Source organism: Bos indicus, chromosome 11, assembly GCF_029378745.1.
Source record: "Bos indicus isolate NIAB-ARS_2022 breed Sahiwal x Tharparkar chromosome 11, NIAB-ARS_B.indTharparkar_mat_pri_1.0, whole genome shotgun sequence".
Classification (NCBI taxonomy): domain Eukaryota; kingdom Metazoa; phylum Chordata; class Mammalia; order Artiodactyla; family Bovidae; genus Bos; species Bos indicus.
Window position 1 is genome coordinate 9223098 of NC_091770.1, and position 19761 is coordinate 9242858.

At 48.2% G+C, this 19761-nt stretch overlaps 1 protein-coding gene and 1 long non-coding RNA gene across 2 annotated transcripts in view; one reads left to right on the forward strand and one right to left on the reverse strand.

The window, feature by feature from the left end:
- Positions 1–9663, reverse strand: part of FHL2 (four and a half LIM domains 2) — a 47481-nt gene extending 37818 nt beyond the window's left edge. The window contains exon 1 of the mRNA XM_019969853.2: positions 9521–9663. The gene's annotated coding sequence lies outside the window, so the exon portion shown is untranslated. The remainder of the gene's footprint in view (positions 1–9520) is intronic.
- A 2166-nt stretch (positions 9664–11829) lies between these two features.
- Positions 11830–19463, forward strand: LOC139185725 (uncharacterized). The gene is made up of 3 exons (XR_011569205.1): positions 11830–12017; positions 16200–16435; positions 18340–19463. It is a non-coding gene; the product is annotated as an uncharacterized lncRNA (long non-coding RNA).
- The last annotated feature ends 298 nt before the right edge of the window (positions 19464–19761 follow it).

Below are 19761 nucleotides of genomic sequence, written 5' to 3' on the forward strand. Positions count from 1 at the left end.
TCAAGGCTGAGATCAGAAAGGGCTGGTCATTCCCAGGTTAAATGAGTCTCTAGCTGGTGATCACAGCTGCCTCTGCAGAGGAGACAGCCTGGAGATGGGGAAGGAATCACTTTTCACTGCATCAAGTCCCCCACATACAACCTTCAAGTTGAGAATTTTCAAAGATGTGAATGTGTATTTACGTATCCAGTCACATAAGTTAGTTCACACGTCTGGTGTACATTGTCACATGCATGCATCCTCTATAAGTGCTAAAATCACGGCATCCAGTCCCATCACTTCATGGCAAATACATGGGGAAACAATGGAAACGGTGACAGACTTTATTTTCTTGAGCTTCAAAATCACTGCAGATCGTGCCTGCAGCCACGAAATTAAAAGATTCTTGCTCCTCAGAAGAAAAGCTATGACAAACTTAGTTCAGTTCAGTTGCTCAGTCGTGTCCGACTCTTTGCAACCCCATGATCCGCAGCACACCAGGTCTCCCTGTCCATCACCAACTCCCGGAGTTCACCCAAACTCATGTCCATTGAGTCGGTGATGCCATCCAACCATCTCATCCTCTGTCGTCCCCTTCTCCTTCTGCCCTCAATCTCTCCCAGCATCGGGGTCTTTTCAAATGAGTCAGCTCTTCACATCAGGTGGCCAAAGTATTGGAATTTCAACTTCAACATAAGTCCTTCCAAAGAACACTCACAACTGATTTCCTTTAGGATGGACTGGTTGGATCTTCTTGCAGTCCAAGGGACTCTCAAGAGTCTTCTCCAACACCACACTTCAAAAGCATCAATTCTTCGGTGCTCAGCTTTCTTCACAGTCCAACTCTCACATCCATACATGACTACTGGAAAAAACATAGCCTTGACTAGACAGACCTTTGTTGACAAAGTAACATCTCTGCTTTTTAATATGCTGCCTAGGTTAGTCATAACTTTCCTCCCAAGGAGTAAGTGTCTTTTAATTTCATGGCTGCAGTCACCATCTGCAGTGACCTTGGAGCCCCCCAAAATAAAGTGGGGCACTGTTTCCACTGTTTCCCCATCTATTTGTCATGAAGTGATGGGACTGGATGCCATGACAAACATAGACAGCATATTAAAAAGCAGTGACATCACTTTGCTGACAAAAGTCTGTCTAGTCAAAACTATGGTTTTTCCAGTGGTCATGTATGAATGTGAGAGTTGGACCATAAAAAAGGCTGAGCACTGAAGAATGAATTCTTTTGAACCGTGGTGTTGGAGAAGACTCTTGAGAGTCCCTTGGACTGCAAGGAGATCCAACCAGTCCTTCCTAAAGGAGATCAGTCTGGAGCGTTCATTGGAAGGACTGATGTTGAAGCTGAAACTCCAATACTTGGCCACCTGATGCAAAGAGCTGACTCATTGGAAAAAGCTCGGATGCTGGGAAAGATTGAAGGCAGGAGGAGAAGGGGAGGACAGAAGATGAGATGGTTGGATGGCATCACCGACTTGATGGACATGAGTTTGAGCAAGCTCTGGGAGATGGTGAAGGACAGGGAAGCCTGGCGTGCTGTAGTCCATGGGGTTGCAAAGACTCAGACACAACTGAGCAACTGAACAGCAAATAGAGTACAATAGTATGACATCTTTATTTCAAGCCCAGGATGTCCAGAAACAAGTGTAGAAGTAGCAGTGATGTAACTGGTACTACTGTTCTTTTAGAGGTATTGGACTATAAGATTAACGATGCTTCCCTTATTTTTTGTGTTTGCTTTTTAATGTATTATTTATATGAAAAGTGTTATGAATCTGTTACAGTACAGTATTTTATAGCAGATTTTGTAATTGGGTGCCTAGGCTAACTTGTTCAGACTTAAGGAGCAAGTTGAACTTACAAACGCACTCTTAGAACTCGTTCGTTGCAGGGGATTTACCGTATTCCTCCTTTTGTACCTTTTGAATTTTGCAACCATGTTCATTGATATCTACTCAATAAAATAGAATAATGAATGAAAATTCCTGTTATCAGAGCAAAGACAATTGAAATAGTCTTTAAAGAATAAAATTTATTAATGCCTTTAAAGAGAGAAAGAAGGATTTCCTGGTGACTCAGTGGTAAAGAATCCACCTGCCAGTGCAGGAGACAGGTTTGATCCCCGATCTGGGAAGATCCCGCATACCATGGAGCAACTAAGCCCATGCTCCACAACTATTGAGCCTGTACTTTAAAGCCTGTGCTCTGCAACAAGAGAAGCCAGCAAAAAGACAACCTGCTCACTGCAACTAGAGTACCCCCAACCCCTGCAACTAGAGAAAAGCCCATGCAGCAACAAAGACCCAGAACAGCCAAAAAAAAAAAAACAAAAAAAAACTGGAGCCTATTATACACAGTGAAGTAAGCCAGAAGGAAAAACACCAGTACAGTATACTAACCCATATATATGGAATTTAGAAAGATGGTAACAATAACCCTTGTGTACGAGACAGCAAAAGAGACACTGATGTATAGAACAGTCTTATGGACTCTGTGGGAGAGGGAGAGGGTGGGAAGATTTGGGAGAATGGCATTGAAACATGTAAAATATCATGTATGAAACGAGATGCCGGTCCAGGTTCGATTCACGATACTGGATGCTTGGGGCTAGTGCACTGGGACGACCCAGAGGGATGGTATGGGAAGGGAGGAGGGAGGAGGGTTCAGGATGGGGAACACATGTATACCTGTGGCGGATTCATTTTGATATTTGGCAAAACTAATACAATTATGTAAAGTTTAAAAGTAAAATAAAAAAAAATAAAACCAGCTTGAACATCAGGAAAAAAAAAAAAAAAAGAGACAAAGAAAGTGATTCCACAATAGGCAGTGGAATAATCTGTTTGCAAGAACAAAAACTGTCTGTGAAAACTACATTAGTCTGTATTGGGAAAATAAGGCTGATGAGCTTTTGTTCCTAAAATAGATCACAACAACAAAAAATAGTCGCCGAAGCAAATTCCTTAAAGGCACAAGAGATTCCAGCTGCCCTGAAGGATTCCTCTGTGGTCTTCACCCAAGTGGAGCAGCAGGGGTCACTGGCAATAAGGATACATCCTGTACAGTCCCATTGTCTAGATTATTTAAGCCCAAACATGTGCTTCTGACAAAGTGCTTCACAGGATGGGGTAGGTGAGGGACATTAAGGGAGCTGAAACTCCATGTGTGCAATCATATTTAACCAATTTCAAGTTTAATTAAGCCAGTTATCCTCAACCTTTATTCTCAGAACCCCTTCACTCACTCTAATATTATTCAGGATCCCAAAGGAGAGCTTTTGTTTCTGTGAGTTAGTCCTATAGCTTTTTTCTTTTTTTAACTACATTAAAAATTAAAATGGAGAAACAAAAAGTTAATTCATTTAAAAATTACAAAGGGACTTCTCTGGTGGTCCAGTGGTAAGACTTCACTTTCCAGATGGGGAGGAGGGCTAGTTAGGGAGTTTGGGATGCATGTACACACAGCTGTATTTAAAATGAATAACCCGCAAGGTCCTACTCTACAGCACAGGGAACTCTGCTCAATGTTATGTGGCAGCCTGGATGGGAGGGGAGTTTGGGGGAAGAAAAGATCCATGTATATGTATGGCTGAGTCCCTTTGCTGTGCATCTGAAACTATCAAGACATTGTTAATCAGCTATAGCCAATATAAAATAAAAAGTTAAAAAAATAAAATAGGTAGCCAAGAAGGACCTACTGTATAGCAAAAAAAAAAAAAAAAAATCTGTTTGCAAATCTCTTTCATGTATCGGTCTTAATAGAAGATAGCTGGATGGCTGGGGGGGTCTCATACCTGCTTCTACATTTCATCTTTTGAGAGATGTGTTTACAGTCAAAGTATAGTGCAGCTTCACACAGATATATCGTTGGAAAAGAGAGCTGTTGCATATCCATCTCAGGTACTTGTCAACGTAAACTTTTACTTCTGAATTTCCCCTGTGGCTCAATGGTAAAAATCCACCTGCCAATGCAGGAGATGCAGGAGACATGGGTTCAGTCTCTGGGTCAGAAGATCCCCTGCATGAGGAAATGGCAACCCACTCTGGTATTCTTGCCTGGGAAACCCCATGGACAGAGGAGCCTGGCGGGCTACAGTCCATTGGGTTGCAGAGTGGACATGACTGCGTAACAACACAACACAATGATGAGCACGCACATCACTGGTGAGAGTAACAAACTATAACTAATTCCCTGCTTTCCCAAGTTGGTGTTAAGGTGGACGTGGAGATGAAGGTCACATGTGCACACACGTGGGAATGCCTGGGGCTGGCGTTCATGGACAGTGCTGCTTCTCAGAGAAGATAGAGCATGGAGGAAGCAAAACTGAGACGTGAACCCTGGGTCACGAACGAGGACGGACTATTTTTTTTCTTCAGTTTCCTCATGTTTTGATTCACCTTTTCATTACAGGATGATAGCTCTAGATTAGACACGAATCTATAGCCACTTAAAAACCATCAAGACTATTAAAATAAAATTTCTACCAATTTCCTTTCGCCCAAACAGATGTGACTTATCTCTGACAACAGAATGCCCCAGATGAAAGAAATCTCAGTGAAATTACATATGGTCTGCAGTTTAAGATTGAAGAAGGCAATGGCACCCCACTCCAGTACTCTTGCCTGGAAAATCCCATGGATGGAGGAGCCTGGCGGGCTACAGTCCATGGGGTCGCTAAGAGTCAGACATGACTGAGCGACTTCACTTTCACTTTTCACTTTCATACATTGGAGAAGGAAATGGCAACCCATTCTAGTGTTCTTGCCTGGAGAATCTCAGAGATGGGGAAGCCTGCTGGGCTGCCGTCTATGGGGTCGCACAGAGTAGAACACAACTGAAGCGACTTAGCAGCAGCAGCAGCAGTTTAAGATAGCAATCAAATTATGTCTCGAGGGTGATTTTTGTGTCCTCTTTATTTGATGACTGATTGAGACAATAATTGTCTGGATGGGTTATTCTATGGGTTGCATTGATCAAGATACCAAAATCTTTGCAGTCTGACTGTTTTTCATGTGACTTCTCCATTCAGTAGACACTGTGTTCCCCAGGTGGCTAGGGAACTATGGTGAGGTCTTCCACAGCAGGGCTTTAATTTTTCTCTGTCACTTCTTGCCCTTTACCTGCAGTTCAGATGGGCCAGATCCAGGCAGTGGTGTCCCTGGGCCCCTCTTCCCTCCCCTTCTCTGATCTTCGCTCCCAGAGGAGTAAAGATGCTTCTATATTTTGCCACAGAACTAGGTAGCTGCCAGAACTGGGCTTTCTTGGTGGCTCAGACAGTAAAGACTCAGCCTTCCATCTAGGAGACTCAGACTCTGGGTCAGGAAGATCCCCTGGAGTAGGAAACGACAACCCACCACAGTATTCTTGCCTGGAGAATTCCATGGACAGAGGAGTTTGGCGGGCTCCCATTCATGGGGTTGCACGGACAAGACTGAGTGACTGACACTTTCACTTTTCAGGTAGTTCCCGAGACCTGGATGCTAGGAAAGTCCGGGAGAGCAACAGGGCTCCAACACAGGCCATGGGGCAGCTCACTGAAGCCTGGACACAGGAGCTCAACTGTCAGCTATTCAGAAGCCACTCGAGGATCTCAAAAGCATATTTCACGACACTTGACAAATATAACTCCTCCTGTTTAGAGGAGAAGAGAGGAAGTGCTTGCTGAGCCTTAGGGTGTGTACACCATATTCCTGCAGTGGGAGGTTGCTTGTCCCCATGTCCTGCGCCTCTGGGGAGAGGGCTGCTTCCTCTTTAGCAGAAGGGCCCCACCATCACACCATTGGCACTTCCATTGTGGATGTGTTCTACCATCTGTTATTGGTCAAAGTCCCCTGGGTTTTGGAAATAGACATTCTCTAGTTCCACCAGAAAGAGGGAGAGGGAATTCCCTGCCTTCTGAAAGGCGACACACTTTCTGTCTTGGTCACTTACCACCATCCTCAGCCCCACCCTGAAAAAGTCAGTATTCATTTTTGAGATAGAAAACCAGTAGCAAAGTTTCCGTGGTGGTAAAGAATCTGCCTGCCAATGCAGGAGACACAGGTGTGATCCCTGGTCTGGGAAAGGACGCCGTGGAGCAACTAAGCCCATGCACCCCAACTACTGAGCCTGTGCTCTAGAGCCCGGGAGCCACAATTGCCAGAGCTCATGAGCCCCAGAGCCTGTGCTCTGCAATAAGAGAAGTCACTGCAATGAGACGTCCAACAACACAACAAAACGTAGCCCCCACTCACTGCAGTGAGAGAAAAGCCCGTGCAGCAACGAAGACCTAGAACAGCCAAAAATAAATAAAGTTATAAAAAAGGAAAAGCCATTGCATCTAAGTTACCTAAACCAAGAAACAAAGCTCCATAACTCAAGGCAAGAGTAACCAAAATCAGAATGAGAAACACATGGCCAAGAATGAGACCAGCACATCTATTAAAATACCTTGGCAGTGTGCTTCTTCCTCCTCCCAGACAGCCTGCTCCCTTCAGCTCTGCACCTGCTCTTCTCCCTTCCCCTGGTCAGCAGTCACACAAAAGGCAGTCTCTGATGTGGGGGTAACCCATGAGCACACCCCCCACCCCAGCACCGCACCCCCCAGCCCTTCCGCCCAAATTACAGGAAGAGGCTGGAAGCCCAGCACAGCTGCAGAGACCCTGAAACAAGGTCTAAGGGGCCAGGTCCTCAGGCTGCGTGTTTTAACTCATTTGGGGGCATAGAAGGAAAGTGAATTATGCAGTGGGGAGGGAGACGCTGCAGGGGAAGGGTGTGGTCTCGCTCCCCCCAGAGCTCTACCCACACGGCCCTTCCCTCTTGGGGAAATGGCACAGGTTGCTGTGTTTTGTTCTGTGTTTTTTGGTTGCCTTTTCCCTTTTCCATGAAGACTCCCATTTGTAGAGCTGACCAGAAAGGAAAGCATTTCCTCAGCTCCTGCCTGAAGGACCACGCAAAGCCCTGTACAGAGAGGGGGATGTTTGAGGGGGGCTCACTTGAGTCGGTAAAGATTCAGGAGAAAAGAAATCTGTCTCCAAGCCTTCGTTGTTGTTGTTCAGCTGCTCAATTCAGTTCAGTTCAGTTCAGTCGCTCAGTCGTGTCCGACTCTTGGCGACCCCATGAATCGCAGCATGCCAGGCCTCCCTGTCCATCACCAACTCCCAGAGTTCACCCAGACTCACGTCTATTGAGTCAGTGATGCCATCTAGCCATCTCATCCTCTGTCGTCCCCTTATCCTGCCCCCAATCCCTCCCAGCTGCTCAGTCGTGTCCTAATCTTTGTGACCCCATGGACCACAGCACGCCAGGCTCCCCTGTCCTTTACTATCCCCTGGGGTTTGCTCAAACTCATGTCCATTGGGTCAGTGATTCCATCCAATCATCTCATCCTCTGTCACCCCCTTCTCCGCCTGCCCTCAATCTTTCCCAGCATCAGGGTCTTTTCCAATAAGGAGAAGAGAATTTAAAATCAGTGCATTTTGGACATCTATCTTTAAATATGGAGTGTTTTAGGGACTAGTAGGAGTGTTTCGGGCTTCCCTGGGGGCTCAATGGTAAAGAATCTGTGTGCAAGGCAGGAGCCACAGGAGACATGCGTTCGATCCCTGGGTTGGGAAGATCCCCTGGAGAAGGGTACGGCAACCCACTCCAGTGTTCTTGCCTGCAGAATCCCATGGACAGAAGAGCCTGGCGGGCTACAGTCCATAGGGTTGCAAAGAGTTGGACATGACTGAAGAGACTTAGCATGCATGCACACACAGGAGTATTTTAGGTACTCTTGAGGGTCCCTTGGATAGCGAGGAGATCAAACCAGTCGATCCTAAAGGAAATCAACCTTGAGTATTCACTGGAAAGACTGATGCTGAAGCTCCAGTGCTTTGGCTACCTGATGCAAAGAACCAGCTCATTGGAAAAGACTCTGATGCTGGGAAAGATTGAAGGCAAAAGGGAAAGGGGGTGAGAGAGGATTAAATGGTTAGATAGCATCACGAACTCAGTGGATGAATTTGAACAAACTCCAGGAAAGAGTGGGAGACAGAAGATCCCAGCCTGCTACAGTCTGTGAGGTCACAGAGTCGGACCTGACTTAACAACTGAACAATAAGAGGAAGTGTGTAGGTGCCTGTGTGGAGCAGAAGGAAGCAGAGAGAAATGTGCGGCCCAGCCTCAGGGACCCCAGCTCATCAGAAACACTAACAGGATGACGAAACCCAAATTTTCAAAATGTCCTCAAAGACAGGTGAGATAGGGGTGAGCAGTCATGGTACACTTTATGGGAAAGTATTCAGCTTTGCAGGAGAGTGTGACATTAATATTTCCTTAATATTAAAAAGGGGCTCTACAGTGCAATCATTTGAGTTGATTCGTTGGCTACTCCATTAAAAACAAAATATTTTTCTGATATAATGGATCCCAAAATGTAATCAACTTTATTACAGCTCATCTTGTTGTTATAAACCCAACAATAAAACAAGACTCAAATAGCATTCCTCAAGAAACAAACAATAAATCTAAAAGAATCTGCCTGCGGTACAGGGTTTGATTCCTGGGTTGGGAAGATCCCCTGGAGGAGGGAATAGCAAGCTAATCCAGTATTCTTGCCTGGGAAATCCCACGGACAGAGGAGCCTGGTGGGCTACAGTCCATGGGGTCGCATAGAGTAGGGCACGACTGAGTGACTAACACTTTCACTTTTCACATGAGATGAAGTAGCATTAGCCCAATAACACAGACATCCGTTTCTCTTTTGACCTCAGAATTATTTTTTAAAAACCGAGCTCAATTCTTTTTCTTTTTAGGTTGGACTTGATCAAATGCCCTGCTCAGGGTCTGGCTAGAGGATGTTTATACCTGTTATACCTTTTATCAGGTATGTGCCATTCTATCAGTATTCAGCCCGAACATTAGAGCATTACTAAGTATTATGCCTTTTGCCTATATCCCACTCTAGAAATTAGTAAGTTATTAATGCGTTTCCTTTTGAAAGCACACCACAGTGATCTGTACTTTTGAACCATCAGCCGTAACCAGTCATTTTGTATACACACCTTTCCCCAGCATAATCAGACTCATCAGTAACTGACCTTTCTACCCCAGGCCATTCAGAAATTCTGTCAGGGAGAAACGGCTCACCGTGGTTTCTCCCCCTTTCAATGTTGATTTAATGTTTTTGTTTTTTTTTTCTTTTTCTTCCTCCCGTTCCCCCCTCTTTTTCTTTTTTTTTTTAAGATTTCGGTGTTCAAAACTCGGTGCAAATTCCTGATTCTCACTGAGAGACAGTAAGATGCAAGAGGCACAGTGGTGCTCTCATGTTCTCTGCGTTCCCGTGTGTCCCTCCTGTGGCTCTGGGAACAGCTGGAGCTTTGCTGCAGGGGAGCCGGCTCCCCCTGCCTATCCTCGGGGTCCCTGCTTGGAGCCTGCAGTCCACAGGGCCAGCAAGCTCCCTCCCCGGGCTGGGACACACCCCTGAACAGCTAGGATGTAGGCTGTACATACAGAGAGGAAGGATTGTGAGGGAGGGGACAAAGGAGAGAACTGGGCACCTTACCTGTCTTGTTTCTGCCTTCCAGCCTGACCAGAGTGGAGGACAGGAGCCTGGGGCCACCAGCCTGTGGGTTCACCCCAATGTGCAGGCAGCGGCCGGCCAACTAGGCTATAAATAAGGCCGGTCCAGTGCACAGGAGATAAGAACCCAGCCCCTGGCTCCTGCAAGCCTTTTAAGGTATGCAAATTAAAGGAGCCTCAGCCCCTAGATGAGAGGGACTGCCAGCTCCCCATCTGGCCCTCCAGCCTCAAGGACATCCCAGGCCTGGCACGTACTGATGCAGCAGGAGGGGCAGGAGAACCAGAGCACCAGGAAGCAATCTCCCCGTGTCCAAAAAGTGGCAGAGCTTCTGAGGCCCCCAGGCGGTGAGCCGCTTGGGCTAAGGGGCTGTCGCTGAGACCCAGGAGCCAGAGGAAGCTCCCCCAGCACACACAGCCCTCTGTGGTCCCCATGGGTTTTCAGCTGATCACTCCCCATCCCCCACCACTCATCCTTAGCTTTAAGGGTGTTTGTTCGTGTGAAGATTCTGGGAAGACCAGGAATGGGTCTAATCAATCCTGGGCATCCAGGAAGCTTGGATACATTTACAGAAAGTCCTGGCCCCAACCTCTCCACCCCAGGCTAATGGAGCCTTGAGTAATTTTCTCTAAAGAAAATGAACTCTTACGAAAGTCTTTCAAAATGATATGCTGGAAGAGAAGGGAGAAGATTAATTTGGGGGAGCAGCCATGTCTCATTCATCCCTACATTTCTTACTCATTGAATGTCTTCCTAAAAGCATTTCATCCGGGACTGCCGTCTGTGTGAGGTCAGGGGTCCCAGGTCTGGGAGTTTATTCTAAGAAGGGAGCCATGGATGTGAACAGAGATGCAGCGAAGAGGACATTTCTTTCTTTTAAAAATATTTTTTGATGTGGGCCATTTTTAAAGTCAAGTTTCTCAGATGGCACTAGCAGTAAAGAATCTGCCTGCCAATGCAGGAAATGCAAAAGACAAGGGTTCGATCCCTGGGTGGGGAAGATTCACTGGAGGAGGGCATTGCAATCCACTCCAGTATTCTTGCCTGGGAAATCCATGAACAGAAGAGCCTGGTGGGCTATAGTCCATAGGGTCACACAAAGGCGGACATGACTGAAATGACTTAGCATGCAAACACACACATTTTAAAGTCTTTGTTGAATTCGTTACAATATTGCCTCTGTTTTATGTTTTGCTTTTTGGCTGCAAGACATGTGGTAGCTTAGCCCCCTTATTAGGGATCAAACCTGCACCTCCTGCTTTGGAAAGCATGTATCTTAATTGCTGGGCTGCCAGGGAAGTCCTAAGGGGACATTTCTTGCAGTTCACTTCATAATTGGGAAAAGCTGGAAGCAACCGGAATCACTAAAAACAGAGGGCTGGTTACACAAGGAAAAGTAAGTCCATAAAGGAAACACATGGCAAACTTCAGCCAGGCTGTGGAAGAGGGTTTAATGATGTAGAAACAGTATACAATCACCGGTACTAAGCAAGCAGCCACTTGAAGGGGAACATGGGGTACTTGCTGTGACAGGCTGCATTCACTTGTCCACCCGCTTCTGAAAGGATGTCCGCTGGATGAGAAAACACGGCTACGTCTGGATGGTGGAATTATGACTGATTTTACTTTCTTCTTTGGCTTATGCACCATCTCTAAATTGTTTACAATGCTCTCACATTGCTTTTATAATAAGAACTTTAGCTTCGTTTAAAATCTAAATTTCTGAGAATGAGAAGAGAGCTTGCTGCACCTGTGCATTAAGGAACCACATTTATTTTAGAACTATGGGATTCCTCAGGGTCTCCCCAGCCTCTGGAAAGACCTCCATAGCACTCAGCAGCTCTTCTTCATGTTGATGCCGACCATGTGATGTAGCAAGACCGAGAGGGCCTCCAGAGCCCCCACCAAGGCCAAGGTAGGTAAGTCAGCAGGAGAGAGGAAAGAAAACAAAAACGCTAAGAGAAAGAGCAGTTGGAGCGTAAGAGCATGTGTGTAATGGGGGTGAGAGAACACCCATAGCCCAGGTCACACCATCTGACTTAACATCCCCACTCATGCTCTGACAGGACAGGACAAAGGCGCTTCGTGCCTTTTATTTGTAGGATTTGTATGCCTGATGACAACTTCCTTTTACGTGTTTGACCTCAACACCTGTGTGGGTAGAGCACCTTTCACTGCTGTGTGTAACGGTAAGGGGCCTCCCCTCCCCCTGGGCTCCAGGGGTCATGGTACAGAGGGGCCCCACCCTCTGAAACTTCCTTTTCTAGATGCAGAGACCAGAGCAGGTCTGCCCCCTCTATAAAACAGGACCTGGTCTAAGGCACAGAATGTGCTGTGTGCTGCGCTAAGTCGCTTCAGTCACGTCTGTCTGTTTGGGACCCCACCGACTATAGCCCGCCAGGCTTCTCTGTCCATGGAATTCTCCAGACAAGAATACTGGAGTGGGTTGCCATCTCCTCCTCCAGGGAATCTTCCGGACACAGTGAGTGAACCTGCGTCTCCTGCACTGGTAGGCGGGTTGTTCTATTTTTTACTATTTTTTACCACTACACCACCTGGGAAGCCCTCAGGCACAGAACGGGTGGTTTCGAAGAGCTGTGTTGGGAACTTGCCTGGTTGTCCAGGGGAGAAGGCGATGGCACCCCACTCCAGTACTCTTGCCTGGAGAATCCCAGGGATGGAGGAGCCTGGTAGGCTGCAGTCCATGGGGTCGCTAAGAGTCGGACACGACTGAGCGACTTCACTTTCACTTTTCACTTTCATGCATTGGAGAAGGAAATGGCAACCCACGCCAGTGTTCTTGCCTGGAGAATCCCAGGGATGGGGGAGCCTGGTAGGCTACAGTCCATGGGGTCGCAAAGAGTTGGACACAACTGAAGCAACTTAGCAGCAGCAGCCAGTGGCTAAGACTCCAGGTTCCCAATGCAGAGGACCCAGGTTTGAACCCTGGTCAGGGAACTAGACCCTGCATGCTGCAACTAAGACCCAGAGAAGCAAAAAAAAAAAAAAAAAAATCTCTGTTTCAAGTCACTGATATAGGAGGGGGCCTACACAGATTTCCCCAGGGCCAGAGCCTGGAGGCTGAGCAACCCTCAGACTGTTTCAAGTCGCTTGGACAGTCCCTCTAAAGCCTACCTGCCTCTGACTTCAGTGCTACTCATGGGTTCAGGTGAGAAGGGGCTCCTCCAGTCTCAGGCCAGTTTCCCAAACATGGGAAGAGATCAGAGCAGGGCCGGGGTGAAAGGGGGTTTGGAGTAAGCCAACCTGAGGTGCCCATGGAGCATGCATCCTCCATAAGGGCTGGTTTAAGTCTCTTCCCTGAGTTCCAGGATGCGCTCGGCAGCACCCAGAGCTGGCTCCCTCCTCTTGGGGCACCTAGCCCTGAAGGGAGAGAGGTGGGCTGGGACAGACTCTGTCCCCTGGAGCAGACACACGTGGGGGCTGTGGCCCAGGATGCTGGGGTGTGGCCAGGACTGGGGTTGCAGGGAGATGCACTGAATGTTGACGAGGTGCCACCTCACTTCCATAACATCACAGAGAAAGGCTGTCCGGCCTTTCTTGGTCCAGTTTTCAAAAACTCAGGGACCAAAACTGAAGGACACCTTGGTCTGGGACAAACACTGTGATTCATCCTTTATCTGTGTATTGAGCCCTGCCCCCTGCTGCCCTGCCCCAGGGACCAAGACGGGAGGGGCATGGATGGAGACCCTCATCCCAGGACTTCCGGGACTTTGTCCCTGGTCACCTGCACTGCCAGCATTCTGGCTGTCGGGCCCTCTGCCCATAAGGTCATAAGATCTCCTTGTTCATTCATCTGTACTATTTATTTTTAAAAAAATATTCGTTGAGCTTTTTCCATGTGTCAAGCACTGTGATAGATCTGGGGCCTCAGCTCTCACATTGAGGCTCTTAAGGATCTCTTGAGTGCTGTTGTCACAGCCCGAGCCTCTCACCTTGAACCTGGGGCATCTTTCTCTTCTGGTCACAGTCGAGGCCATGTCCTGCTGGGCCACCACTGTCACCTTTTCCTGGGATTGCTGCTCTAGGGTGGGCAGCCTTCATCCTTTTGTGGCTCTGGCTGCTCCTGGAACTTGCCAGGGCTGAGTTTTAAAAGTGGTATGGGCACCTCCCTCAGCTGCCTGAGTGCAGCCAGGGGGCCCTCCTGCTGGGGCTGGAAGTCACTGGGGCCCACCCAGCCTGGAACTGCTGCTGGAACGGCCTTTTCCTCCTTGTCCTCTTGGAGTGGGAAAGCACAGGGCCTGATGCAGCTGCCCCTAGTGGGAGGGAGCTTGTCTCTTCTGCCCCAGACAGATTTTCCCTGGTTGGATTAGTGGATTTCAAGATGATGGAAGATGAGCTAACCAGGCAGCCAGAGAAGGACAGACAGAGGGCATGAGGAGGGGAACCTAGTGATGAGGCCCACGGGCACAGAGAGCAGCTTCACAGAAGAGGGGAGGAATAGCGTCAGCTCCTGAGCTGGGCCATGCAGGGGCGCCTGATGCCGCTCATCTGCTGAGGGAGCCATGAGGACAAGCCCAGCATTTGCTGTGTGTCCTTGTCTGCTCCAAGCGCTAGGGCTGAAATCTCTCTATAAACATTCCTTCCGCACTTCCCAGAACAAGAAACAGGCAGGAATGGCTGCGTCACTGTTCGGTAGTGTAAATACGGCTGGAAACAGCTCTGGAAAATTTCAACCCGAAAAACAGCATCAGCATTTGTTGGGAGTGAGAAAATCCAGGCATCTCTCCTTTTGCACTTGGCTTCTGCTGAGCTAGTCTGGGTGTTGAAATGAACCAAATTACAGAGTGGGGAAGCTAAGTCAGTGATGGCGGGGTCTCGGGGTCCTGGTCGCTACCAAAAGTGCAGGAAGAAATCTCAGGTGTGTCCAGGACAGGGCTAAGCGCTCCTCATTTAAGAACCCTGAGTTCGACCCATCACTCTGCTGCAAGTGACACTCCAGTGGCACACAAAATGCTACCCAAGGCAGGAGGCATCATTCCTCCAACTGCACATACAGTGGACTCTGATGTCCTCTCCTCTAAGCTCTGGCTCAGTCGCTCAGTTGTGTCTCTTTGCAACCTTATGGACTGAAACCCTCCAGGCTCCTCTGTCCATGGGATTCCTCAGACAAGAATACTGGAGTGGGTTGCCATTTCCTCCTCCAGAGGATCTTCCTGACCCATGGATAGAACCTGCGTCTCCTGCATTGCAGGCGGATTCTTTACCGTTTTACCACCCTTTCTCCTCTAAAAGCCCCTATCAGATCTGCTCTTACCATCTTCATCCACAACAGTTCACCTTGTTGATAGCAGTGCCGTGATTCTCTGCCTAAGCTTCTCCTCTGCGTTTGTTCTCTGGCTTTTGGTTGGGTTTGGCCAGTAGATGGGACCAGCGGAGAGCAGAAGACAGGAGAGTGAGGTCAGGTCCCATGGTTGGCTCTGTCCACCTGGGGATGCCCACAGCACCCTTGAGCCCCTCTCGGGGCTCTGGTGCCAGTCCCTTCTCATGAACTCTGAGGGCTGAGGGTGTGAAGACTTCCACAATCACCAGCTCCAAGATCCTCAACCATCCTTACTGGTTTCTCTCACCACCCACACCTTCGGAGAAAGAACCTTTGGCTTCCCAGCTGACTCAGACAGTGAAGAATCTTCCTGCACTGCAGCAGAGGCAGGTTCGATCTGAGTGGAGAAGATTCCCTGGAGAAGAGAATGGCAACCCACTCCAGTATTCTTGCCTGGAAAATCCCATGGACAGAGGAGCCTGGTAGGCGTGGCAAAGAGGCAGCTACAACTGAGAACTACACTCTAACTTTCATGCCTCCAGTTACCTGGATCAGGTGCAACCTCTCTGCAGCCTGGACCCAGACAGGCACAGAACGTATCTTCCTTAGCAGAGAGAGAGAGAGGGGGTCCCCTGTCCCCTAGCCCACAGGGCTGTGAATGAAGGGACAGCTGGGGTGTGGTCAGGAGCTCGAATCCAAGAATGGACTGCCTCACCCATGACTCAGGGCCACACAGGCCTGCAGGCTCTGGAGCAGCAAAGGTCAGAAAAGAACTCAGAGCCTCGTGGGAGAACTTCCTACTGTGTTGTGGGAATGGGTGCCCCAGGTCCTCATTAAATTGCTTTATAGGAAATAAAGCAATATTTCCTGCACAGCTCTGTTTCTAGGCCAAGATGTACAATGCCACCTGCCATTTCACGTGCTCTTGCCATACACCAGGCGCCATCCATGTGGTGGAGCGTGCCCTGAAGGCCATGTCCACGAGCCTCATGGTCCTGCTGGTGAAAGCCAGGCTGCCCATCCCTTCCCCCCAGGGGAAGCCTGGGGAAACGCCAGTGTTCTGACTGTGGAGGCCCTCACTCTTCACCTGCCTCATCTTCCTCTGAGGGGATGAGGGGACCTCTGAGCTGCAGGAGACTGAGGGTCTACAGGCAAACCCAGCTCAGCCCAGAGAGAGAGGAGCCTCCACCAGCAGCGGCTTCACAGGTGCCACCCAAGTTCCTGGAAACTCTCCATCTGCTTGAGTGCCATTCGCTGTCCCCAAGGGGGTGACATTTGAAGCCAGACCAATGACAAAATAGAGAAGACAGAGAGGAAACCCTCTGCAGGTGGGGCTCCCTCCCACCTCCCAGGCCTACCCCTCAGTTCTGCTCTCTCCCACAGTCATAAAAGCTGAAACTGAAGAGCAGAGAGAGGAAGCAATCACTCACCTCGTGCTTCCTGCTGCTTCAGAGGAGAGGCACGCCTCATTCCTTCCCCCGGTAACTGAAGCGTTTACCAAGTCTGTGTGCACCACCATTCTGATGGCGGCTCCATCTGCGCGGACCTGGGCAGGGCCGCCTTCTTCAGGACCGGTGGAGCATCGCCTGACTGCGAATGGCCAGAGTGCCCGCCTGATTGTAAGCAATAGCGTTTCAGGAGTCATGCGAAGCGCAGTCCTCATGACTCACACTGTACCCGCAGAGTCATTTCAGAATGTCCTAAATGCCTGGGATTATGGGCTTGTATATGTTCAGGAGGAAAGCTACAAGGTGGGGCTTCCCTGGTGGTCCAGGGCTTAACACCTCACCTTTCACTTCAGGGGGTGCAGGTTCGATTCCTGACAGAAGCAATATTGTAACAAATCCAATAAAGATTTTTTTTTAAAATCACAAGGTAGATACATTTTAAAATGTGAGGCTTTTTATTGCAGTAGAACATACATAACACACAATCAGGTGGCTTGGTGGTAAAGAATCTTCCAGGCAATGCAGGAGATGAGGGCTTGATCCCTGGGTTGGGAAGATTCCCTGGAGTAGGAAATGGCAACCCGCTCCAGTATTCTTTGCTGGAGTATGCCATGGACAGAGGAGCCTGGTGAGTTACAGTCCACGGGGCAGCAGAGAGTCAGACACAGCTGAGTACTGAGCACATACATAGCATACAGTCGACCAGTCTAACCATTTTAAATGGACAGCTCAGTGGCATTAAGTACATTCATGTCACTGTGCAGCCTTTCGCACCACCCAGCCTCATAACTGGCCACCTTTCCTAAGGGAAGCTCTGCACCTATTAACTCCCTCTTTCCTCCTCCCCCAGCCCCTGGCAACCAGCATTCTCCTTAGGTACCTTGGTAAGTGGAATTTTATGCAGGATTTGTCCTTTTGCACCGAGCTAAAGGGAACACAACAGTTTCCCCTTTATGCTCTCACATTTCACTTCCGGCACCAAATGTGTTTTCTTTGGCCCTCATCAACCAGTTCTCCAATGCTCTGTGGCCACCAGCTGAGTGTCCTACGAGTCACGTCCGTTCTGACACCGTCCTGCTGGACGTGACATCAGATCACACAGCCGAAGGGCTCAGGCCCCCAAGGCCACCCCAGTTTCAGCAACATCCCTCTGACTTTTCCCATGACCACCTCCCTTGGCTCTATGGTTTGCTAGGATGGCAAACACTTTCCTTATGTTTACCTGTTTAATATGAAGGCCAGAACTCAGGAACAGCCAGAGAGAAGAGATACATGGGCAAGGTGTGGGTGGGTGGGGCATGGGCCCGGCGTGAGTAACCCCAGGTGCACCACCCTCCCCTTCTCACCAGGTAGATACATTTTAAAATGTGAGGATTTTTATTGTAGTAGAATATACATAACACACAATCAGATGGTGTGGTAGTAAAGAATCCGTTCTCTGAACCCCTTCCCTCTAAGAAGTAAAATGGAATTTTAATTGATGGAAGAAGTTTTCCATCTCCAGTGGGTTTTCTGGAGGCTTTATTACAAGTGCAATCGATTAAGTCAATGACTTCAGGAGAGAGAAACTCAATCTTTCCTTCTCTGAGGTCGGGGTAGGACTGCAAGTGCCAAACCCTAATCACAGGACTCGTTCCCTTGGCAACAAGCAGCCCGCATCCTTAGGGGCTTTCCAGAAAGTCATCTCACTGACATAAATTTAGGTTTGGTTGAAAGAGGCTTGTTGTGAACATCAGGACCTTGTTTTCACCTTTACCCTCTGGAGCTATTTTAGGACCTGGGACAAAACCCAAATATTATAACAAAAGATCTGTTTTGTTCCTATCTCTTAGAAATTCTAAGGGCTTTAGGTGGTCTGGCCATAAACTGGCAACCATATGGTCTGTACATATATGCGACTGTTCATTCACACTGGCTTTCATCAGGTAGCACAGGGTCTCTAGTGTTCATCATGTTTCAGCAGGTGTCAAGAGTTTCCTTTCTTTTTTTTTGTGATTTTTTTTTTATTTTTAAGCTCTTAATTGAATTTGTTACAATATTGCTTCTGTTTTCTGTTTTGGTGTTTTGGCCACCAGGAATGCTGGATCTTAGCTCCCGGACCTGGGGATCAAAACCATGGCCCCTGTACTGGAAGATGGAGTCCTAACTGTGGACCAAAAGCGAAGTCCCTCCCTCCTTTATAAGGCTGAATAATATTTCATTGCATGTATATACACATTCTGTTGATCCTGTTAGAAAGAAACCATAGGATCCCTTTGCCTCCGGGATGAGGTCATTTGCCTCCAGGACAGCTATTAAGACTAAAACTGCAATTTTAACCTCTCCCAGAAATGTAACCTTTAAACAGACAATCTGAAACTTCCTAGTCAGCCCTAGAATGCAGTCATCTGCACAGTAAGACCCCTGCCTGTTCCCCATAGGGGAGGTGATCTGGCCTGAAACAGCTCTTTTCTTTTGCTACTGATTTCCTTGCCCCACCCTCCCTCCACCCGTAATAACCTTCCATTTATTACAACTCCCTGGGGCACACTTCTAGCTACTGGGATTCACCAGTTGTTGGGAAAAGCCAGTAAGATCTTCAAATTTTGTTTTCTAATATCTGAATTTTGTTTTCTAACATCCGTGTATGGTTGATGGATGGTGGGTGGCACAGGCAACAATTTACTTTCTTAAGTCACCTTGTACGCTTTTTTAGAATAAATACACAGAAGCACAACTTAAGAATCCGAGAAGTCTGGCTGGCCTCTGTACCTCAGTTAGGAGAAATGTCAGAAGAGTGGGTGTTTTGTGGATATTTCCTTGCCTTGAACTCTGCAACAGCATAAGGGAGTTTTAATGCAAATTTCTGTGACCAACGAACAGTGAGACAAACAAACCAAACCCTCAGAGTTTAGAGCAGAGAAAGGTTTACTGCACAGCCTAGCAAGGAGTGTGGCTCAGGTACCAGAAGCCCCAAGCTCCCCAGAGGATTTCAGCAAAACACTTTTAAAAGCAGGTGACGGAGGCGGGTCTCAGGGTGTGTGATCAGTCCTCTGGTTGACTGATGGTGCGGCAGCCCGTGGTGTCATAGGGATGAACACCATCAGTCCTTAGGCTCCAGGAGGCCTGGGGCTGTGGGCTCAAGATTGTCAAGTAGTTAACATCTTTCATTTGGTGGAAAGTGAAAGTGAAAGTCGCTCAGTCCTGCCCAACTCATTGCAACCCCATGGACTATACAGTCCATGGAATTCTCCAGGCCAGAGTACCGGAGTGGGTAGCCTTTCTCTTCTCCAGGGGATCTTTCCAACCCAGGGATCGAACCCAGGTCTCCTGCATTGCAGGCGAATACTTTACCAGCTGAGCTACCAGGGAAGCCCATTTGGTGGAGAGGGTGGTTTTTCACATCTGCAAAATAACTCAGGAAATGTGTATTATTTACTATTATCCAGGTGTTTCTGAAAAGAGCTAAAGCAGAAGATGGAGGGGGAAGGCCTGGTCTCCTGCCACCTGCCAGGTCA